Genomic DNA, 8,337 nt, shown 5'->3' on the forward strand with positions numbered 1-8,337 from the left:
AATATCTTCAATTGTGATTCCACAGTAAATACACCAGAATCATTGCTAAAATGGGGCCAAGCCCCTGACAGAATATCAGAGGAGTCACATAATAACTTTCTAATTTTACTACCCCCAGATGTGTGAAACATGTTACTTGCTGAAATAGTTACTTGCTGAAATAGGTCCTTATCTGTTTGCCTTAGGTCTTCCAACAAAAAATTGTAAGTGGATTGTTCAATATAGATATATTTAAACATTGCTTCAAAAAAAAAAGATTGGTTTTTCAAGCAGTCATTGACAGTACTACTAGGGAGTAATTGAAAACAGTAATAGCATCAACATTTCAATCTCAAAATAATCCAGTTGAAATAATAGGGAATTGAAAAGTATACTCTTATTGGAAAAGAATGTTAGCATCGTCATATACCTATCAAATTAAAATTCAACATATAAACTTAAAATATACCACACATATACAAATTAGGCTCATATGGAGTAGGTGATCATTAGAATAAATTAATTCATTTGATTTTATTTGCAAAGATTTAAGTTTCTGACATTTAAAACATGAACATCCAAAAGGCTGCTTTCTCAAAATCTCAGGTAAATGATTGTGTTCATTATGCTTTCTATCATTTTTTTATTCTTTCCCGTAATCTTTGGTTCTTTTTTGTATTATTTGGCATTAATTCATTTTTTTTAAAAAAAATACATTAATTTAGATGAATTATTTGTTCTACTCTTAAACAGAATTTGCAGTGCTGCTAATATGAAAGGGAAAGTAAAAAATGTGGAAAAGTTCTAGTCAATAAATATGTTAACTCACACTTGCAAAACAAGAATTGAGATGCAAGCCATGGTTCAATCTACAAACAAAATAGAGTATTATTTAGTTAATGGGGCTGGTTACAGTTAAACATTAAACCATTTATTTGAAATTACTAATACTTCTTTAGATTATTTGCATCAATCCCCAAATGTAGTCATTTGTTTAAATCCAAGAAATACGCAAACCTAACTTCTTGCTGATTAATCTCAGTCTCTTGAGTCCAAATCCTTTTCATATTATTTTTATCTTTTGTTTGCAATATTGTGTATTTTATTTAATTAAATATTCAATAATTAAACAATTTTGACTGCCTACATATTCTTTTTGAAATGGAGATCAAACACACAAATCAATGACATTCTTGAAATGTTGAAAATGGTATAAAAGTTGACACATGAAGTGAAACAATCACTGACAACCAGAACCCCATGTCTCTAGGTGATCATTATAATCCCTGTAATAGAATCACAGCTATTGTATTGCACTATCCAAATCAGTATTTAAAGGGCTTTACTAAGCCTGCTTTTATTGTCCAATGAAATGGAGGTTTCTCTCAGCAACATGATACAGAGCACACTTGATACCTAAAGCAGTTTTATAATGACCACATCTCAGACATCCTTGGGGACTTTTCTTTCATGCTTTCCAAAAACAAGCCTGTTTTTGTAGACACAATGCCTGTTGATGTAATAAAAGTCAAAAATAGAGGGTGGGTGAATTGCAGTACGCTTGGCTTCCAGAATGTAAAATATTTCAGCTACTTCAAATAAAAGTAATGAAAGCATGTACTGAGGAAGTCTCAGTGGCAACTTTCCAACTCTGGTTTTTTTTCCTTATGAGTTCTAAATATACTCTTAACTGTCTAATAGAATTACTGGAATTTTTTTTCTCTTCATGTTTTCAAGTAGATGTTTCATTTAATTATAAGAAAAAATGAACTTAGCCATAAATTTACTTTTATCAATGGAAGCTACTGCATACAGAATTGGACACAGTTCAAGTGCCCTATACACTGAGTTCTATCTACATACTCCATATAAAATCTAGCCATAGAAACTATTGTCCAGCGTCTGAAACCCACTGTCCCTGTTAATTCAATGTAGGTAAAATACTCTCTGAGTTAAACTAAACTAGACACAACATTAAATAAATCTTTGTAGTTACTATACAGGACTTGGAAAATTGTAAACAGCCTTAGTTATGGCAACAATCAGATGGAATTTAACAGGTTTTTTTTTGTTTCAACTCTATTCTCATGGAATAATCATAACTTGAAGCTATAACAGAAGGTCCAGGGCAAGGTTTTATTCTGGAACTTTCCTACAGAACTGCAGCTTTTTTACATTTAAATTACTGTCTGTTTCAAAGAAGTGAAGAGAGAACAAATACAGAAATAAACTTAATAATTATTATAAATTAATCAATCAAAAGCAACAGAATCACAACAGTGGAGAGATCATGACATAGAAATTATACTATTCCAGGTACCAGATACTGTTCTAAATTCTTTCTGGGCATCTCAGAGTCCAAATTGAAAACTATAAGTGAAACTAAATGCTCAGATCATGTTTGATGAGTGAAAAGAAGGAACTGGATTTCTTTCATCTCCACTTTAATCTGTCTAATTAAGCCATGTGAGATCTGATCTCAGAATCTTCCATATGAAAAAATCACTCATTTTTTCCACAATAAATTACAAGTAACTGATTTCCCCCATATTACTAGAAGATTCTTTGAGTTTTTAAGAAGATATTAGCTATTTAAAGATTAAAGAGGAAAAAGAACTGTATTGAACAAGTACAAAAATAGCACATACCAGAGTAACCGTTCCACTACAATATTTATTATTGGAAACACAAAGATTGAATAGAATCAGAATGTTAGCTATTGAATGAATAATGTTGAATTAGAAGCAAGCCAAAATATCAATTCTTATGCACATATTGACTGAGAGATACTAAAAAGCTAAGATTTGGAATGTTTCCATGTTTTAGGTGACATCATGGATACAGGGATACAACTATCTGAACAATAGACAGCAACTGATGGTTTTTTATTCTTATTTCTAGTAGGTGTTAATTCTAATAATTCTATTAGAATAATATCTAGGATTGATATGGCCTGGGCAACAACAGAAGTATTAAACGGGATAGAGGAAATTGAAATAGGGCTTAATGATTGGGCGGATCACAACCCAATAATAATAAAATGGAAAGGCCAAAAACAGAGGAAAAGATGGACAATGAATCAAAGACTGTGTAAAGATAAGAAATACATACAGATGTTAGAAAAGGAGTTGACATNGCCGCGCCCTTAAGACATGGCTATTTCAGCAAGCGGGACTGGCCTAGGGGAAATTTTTAGCTGGGTTTTAATATAATTTTAAATTAACATAGGCCTAAATATTATATCTTCTTTTAATTGTGTTTTAATTATAGTATTTTGTATTTTTGTAATTGTTTTATCTGGCTGTTAGCCGCCCTGAGTCCGTAAGGAGAAGGGCGGGATATAAATACAATAAAATAAATAAAATAAATAAATAAATACTGGTCTGATTTGCAGAATGAAGCTTGAATAAGACAGTTTCTTGAAAGCAAGAATGCATGTTACTATCTACCCAACCTGAGCCAATCCAGAAGTAAACTTCCACTTCCCTCTCTTTTTTTTAAGTTTTATTGATTTTTTATAATAACAACCTTAGTGCCCGGTGTACAGTATATTGTCTTGGTTCATAATTTTTTAAGGAAAAATGTACAATTAATAATAGTTAATTAATAATCAATAATTAATTTTTATATTTCCATAATTAATATATCAATTAATAATATATTTCCTTGATCTTCTCTTCTCCCAGTAGTATTCTTCAACATTAAACAAATATAATTTTTGATATTTGATATTTTCATATATAAATGATTAAAATAAACATTTTCTTTTATATTTATACCAACAATAATAGCGTCCATATATAGCATTTTTTTTCTTATCAACTTATATTATTTTTGTAAAAGTCATTGATTCACCACGTATCTTATTTTCATATATCTTGTTTAAGCTTAATTTCTCCTTAATATTCAAACAATTCTTATCAATCATAATTTTCTCGGTAATTAACATCTAAATACCCAAATTTTCCATTTAAATATATCATCCCAGTATTTTCATATTTCATATATTATAGACATACTATACTACTTATCTATCATAACATCTACTTCTAACATCATTTCTAATTAATTTATATTTCACTTCTATTTGTAAAAGTTGATTTGTTAAATCACTATATATCCTTTTTCAAAGTTCTTATTAAGCCTAATTTCCCCATAATATTTCAATCATTCCTTAATCCTAAATCTTTTCAAACTTAATTTATCTTTAAAATTCAAACTTTTCCTTCACTTACATCATCCCAGTATTTTTACATTTTGTATCTTATCAAAAATACTATATTACTCATATCTCTTATCCCACTTATTCTAAAGCCCCTTTATGGCCAAAGTTATTTGTTTATTTAGCCATATTCAAACAAGTGTTTGCTCATATAATCTTCCATCTGGTAGGGGCAGATCAAGTCTGTTAAGCCTGTCTCTGGCCTTCTTCCTTTGCCAAATAATTTTCCAAATTAATATTTTCAACTTGTCAAACAGTTGTTGTATTTTTGTAGTTGTTGTTAGAAGTAGAGGATACATAGTATGTAAGATACTATGCTTTTTGTCTCCCAAACAGTGATTCTCTTAGCAGTGTCCATTTTGTTAAGTTTTCTTTCTTCTCAGGTTTATTTTGATGTTCTAATGCATAAGGTATATTTTCATAGTTATTGTTGTATCCAAATCTTGTAAGTTTTTTCTTGTTTGTATTAAGTTATAATCTCCTTCATTTATGGTTTCACTAATTAAGTCATTTTTTTCTAGTTTACATTCTGTTATCTGATTTGGTTGTTCATTCTTTACCATCATTTTTGGGTCTTTTTATTGTAAATTTAAGTTAGAAGTATATACATTTATGTTATCAAAGTTGTGTTTAATCTCCTCATGGTTTAAAGCTATTGTGATTTGTATCTGTCATAGCATTGCATAAATTTCCTCTTGGAAAGTATTTGTCTTATCTTGGAATGTTGCTTCTAGAGGTCTCAATCTTTTCTGTTGCACATCAAAAGTAGTGTGTTTGACTAGCACCAGCACAAGTGATGCTATGGGATTTGCCTATTGTGCCTCATTACGTTGCAGGCAAACACTTTCAATCCATTTGGTGGCTCTGTGCTCTGTGCAATACAGAGAGGTTGTCAAGGTGAATTACTAAGATGCCTGCTAACATCTATCACTACTCAACTTGCCATAGAAACAAGGGGGAGGGGGAGGAAGCTTAGGAAGAAAGTGGGAGTCTAAGAAGCCATCCATGGACCATGAGAGTCTACAAGAATGCCAAGGTTACTAATGTAGGTGTCTGTCGGAGTGGACCGTTCTCATAGCAAACAAAAGATGTATGATTGTGCAACATCAACACTTGGTGGGTGGGGCTACGAAAAACTATTAACTAGGCAGATTTTTGTCTGGGGAAATCACAGCTGATTTTACTTCTTCAGCTCTGAGACGTGTACTCAATAAAGTTTTTACCTTTTATGGCATTCCAACGCCTTGAAGATTCCTTGATTTTGAGTTTGCTAATCAGATGGCTGACAGAGGTAGTGCCATTCCCATTGTCACTGCTTTCTTTATATGGCCCATTTTTTTAAGCACACTTTTTGAAATGGTGAAAAGCTGGACTTTTGTTGTTATAAACTCCTCAATGAAAGGTGGTTGTTTCTCTTTTCTTTTTAACCTTGGGAATTCAACTAGAATTGTGCTAATTTTCCCTTCTAGCCCAGGTCAGAAAGAATGGTAATTGTTTTTCCTTTTTTTTAAATCAGTCAGTGAATGCAGCACACAAAAATGTGTCAAAATAACATGAGTAAAAAACATGCCTATTCAAGCAAATAAAGAACAGAAATTATTCATAGCTAGATATTGAACTGCATATTAAAACACTATAAATTTCTGAAGTACAGGAGGTCCTTACTTAATGCCAACTCACTCAGCACCCAGGTCACAATTACAACATTGTCGCATCCTCTGGTTACATGGTCACTATTTACAACCTTTACTGCCACCTCCCAACAAGAAAAGTCAGTGGGGAAGTCGGCATGAGGATGCAAATGGTATGACCATGAGATGTCGTGCTTAACAACATCATGCAATTCCTTAAAAGTAATCACAAAGAACTAGAATTGCTGTTGCTAAATGGGGCGGTCACGTGCCATCAGGTTTTATGCCTATATCATTTAGCCATGGAAATTCTGGTGCCAATTACCATTGTTAAGTATGGATTACCTGCATAGTTTCCCCAACAGATCAAATGAAGTTTCCATTTTCTGAGTCTGCAAACATATATCTAAAATATTCATATATTTTCATACCTGTCGTCCGTGATTTCTGAAAAATTCTCCGGTATTCTCAATTACTTGCTCATCAGATAGTTGAGAATATGGTTGCTCTCGGCAAAATGTGAAGGTTTCCCAGAGTGTAACACCAAAAGCCCACACATCACTTGCAGTTGTGAATTTTCCCTGGTTGGAGGAACAGAGGAGAGAAAATCAAAATAATGTCATGACAGATAAAACTCTTCAAAGAACTTCGAGGCATTATTTACCTTAAAGAATCTTTATTTGAGTAGCATAGCATTGGCACGTACATAGGCAAAGAAAAAATCTGAATTCCCCTCCCCTGAGCACATAGTATCAAAGCACAATTCCCTCCTCTAATTAAAAGTCATAAATCACATTCTCCAATTAGTTTGAAATGCCAGCTTTCCCTCCAGTTCTTCAACCCACCATTTCTTATCATCTCTTATTTCAAAAAACCTTGGTTCTCACCCTAGTTACAGTATTGTTATGTCTAACTAAACTCCCATGCACGTTCCTCCCCCCCAGTATCATCTAATTCTAACTCTAATTCTAAGAGTAAAACATAAGAAGGAAAATGGCTGCATCTCCATATGTTGTCAAAGCAAGAACATCCGATGTTAGCAGCGTTGACAAATGAATTATATATAACTAACCAGAGATTCATGGTTTCCATAAGAATTAACAAGCTCCAAGGGGAAAAATTGCCTACAGGAAAATAAAATTGTGTGAATCATATAGATCTGTATGTTTCTGGAATCTGGAATAGATGTTTCATTTTTCAGTCCACATCTGGTGCTGAAACTTTTCAAAGAAACTACTATGTAGAATAGTACACAGGAAGGAAAATATGAGGAAAGCAGGGAAAGAAGGAAGGAATAGGGACAAAACAAAGAGGGAGGGAGGGAGGGAGGGAAGGAAAGAAGGAAGAAAGGAAAGAAAGAAAGAAAGAGAAAGAAAGAAAGAAAGAAAGAAAGAAAGAAAGAAAGAAAGAAAGAAAGAAAGAAAGAAAGAAAGAAAGAAAGAAAGAAAGAAAAAGAAAATTTCTGTAACTCACTGCCCACTTCCCACAAGGAAACTTAATGGGAGGTTGGAAGTCGCTCCCACTGATTTTTTTTAAAATCACCCATGATCATTCTGTTTCTCTGTTTAGATAAGGAAATATCTTAAATGGTGGCCCAACAAGTCACGGGTTGTCTAGTTCATGATTAAATATGTGTTAGGATAAGAGTGGAAATGCTACTTTAATACTGGCCCAGATAAATATGGTATAAAGATGTCTCAGGCATGCGCTGGAGATGAGATAAAGGCAATATCATTAGGTCACTGCAGAAAAAAGAGGATGCTTAGCACAATTAAGTGAAAGTAGGGATAGGCCCCGTTGTTAGATTAAGTGGGCAGTTGTTCATGACTGTCCATAAAAAGGTTCCATTAACTTCTGTAGTCATCATAGCAAGTGTAACATGCTCACCAAAAGAATGCTTTCCCAGGACATCCAGCGAATAGGGAGCACTGCCCGGCCCTGGATTCTGTAGTAATCCCCACTGTAGAGGTTGCGGCTCATGCCAAAGTCTGCTATCTTGATAGTGTAATTCTTCCCTACCAGACAGTTGCGGGTAGCCAAGTCTCGGTGAACAAAATTTAGGGAGGAAAGATACTTCATGCCAGAAGCAATCTGGGTAGCTATTAATTTCAGGTTGGCATAACTGAATGACACAGAAAAAGAAACAAAAATAGGTCCTTTAATAATTGTCAGCAGTCTAAAAATTATATGAAATACAAAAAGAGCCGCAAGAATTGGATAAAATTATACATGGAACAGAAATAAAATTAATTAGCAATATATACAAATACTTATTGAAATACAAAATGGAAGATGAGGTTGTCAAAGACACAATGATTAGATGGGCAAAAAATTTCGGATATAATATAGAATTGGAGAAATGGGAAAAAATATGGAAAATAAATACAAAAATGACTATGTCAGTGGCATTCAAGGAAAACCAGTTGAAGATGTTTTACAGATGGCATCTTCCACCAGCAAAGCTTTCTAAGATGTTCCAGAATAATTCGCCAATATGCTGGAAAT

The 8,337-nt window shown here is 33.1% G+C and overlaps 1 protein-coding gene across 1 annotated transcript in view; it reads right to left on the reverse strand.

Moving 5' to 3' along the window:
- The window catches only part of PDGFC (platelet derived growth factor C), a 163,074-nt gene that overhangs the window by 40,568 nt on the left and 114,169 nt on the right, over positions 1-8,337 (reverse strand). The window lies entirely within an intron of this gene.

Source organism: Protobothrops mucrosquamatus, unplaced genomic scaffold, assembly GCF_001527695.2.
Source record: "Protobothrops mucrosquamatus isolate PMUCROS unplaced genomic scaffold, P.Mucros_1.0 scaffold901, whole genome shotgun sequence".
NCBI classification, from domain to species: Eukaryota; Metazoa; Chordata; class Lepidosauria; order Squamata; family Viperidae; genus Protobothrops; species Protobothrops mucrosquamatus.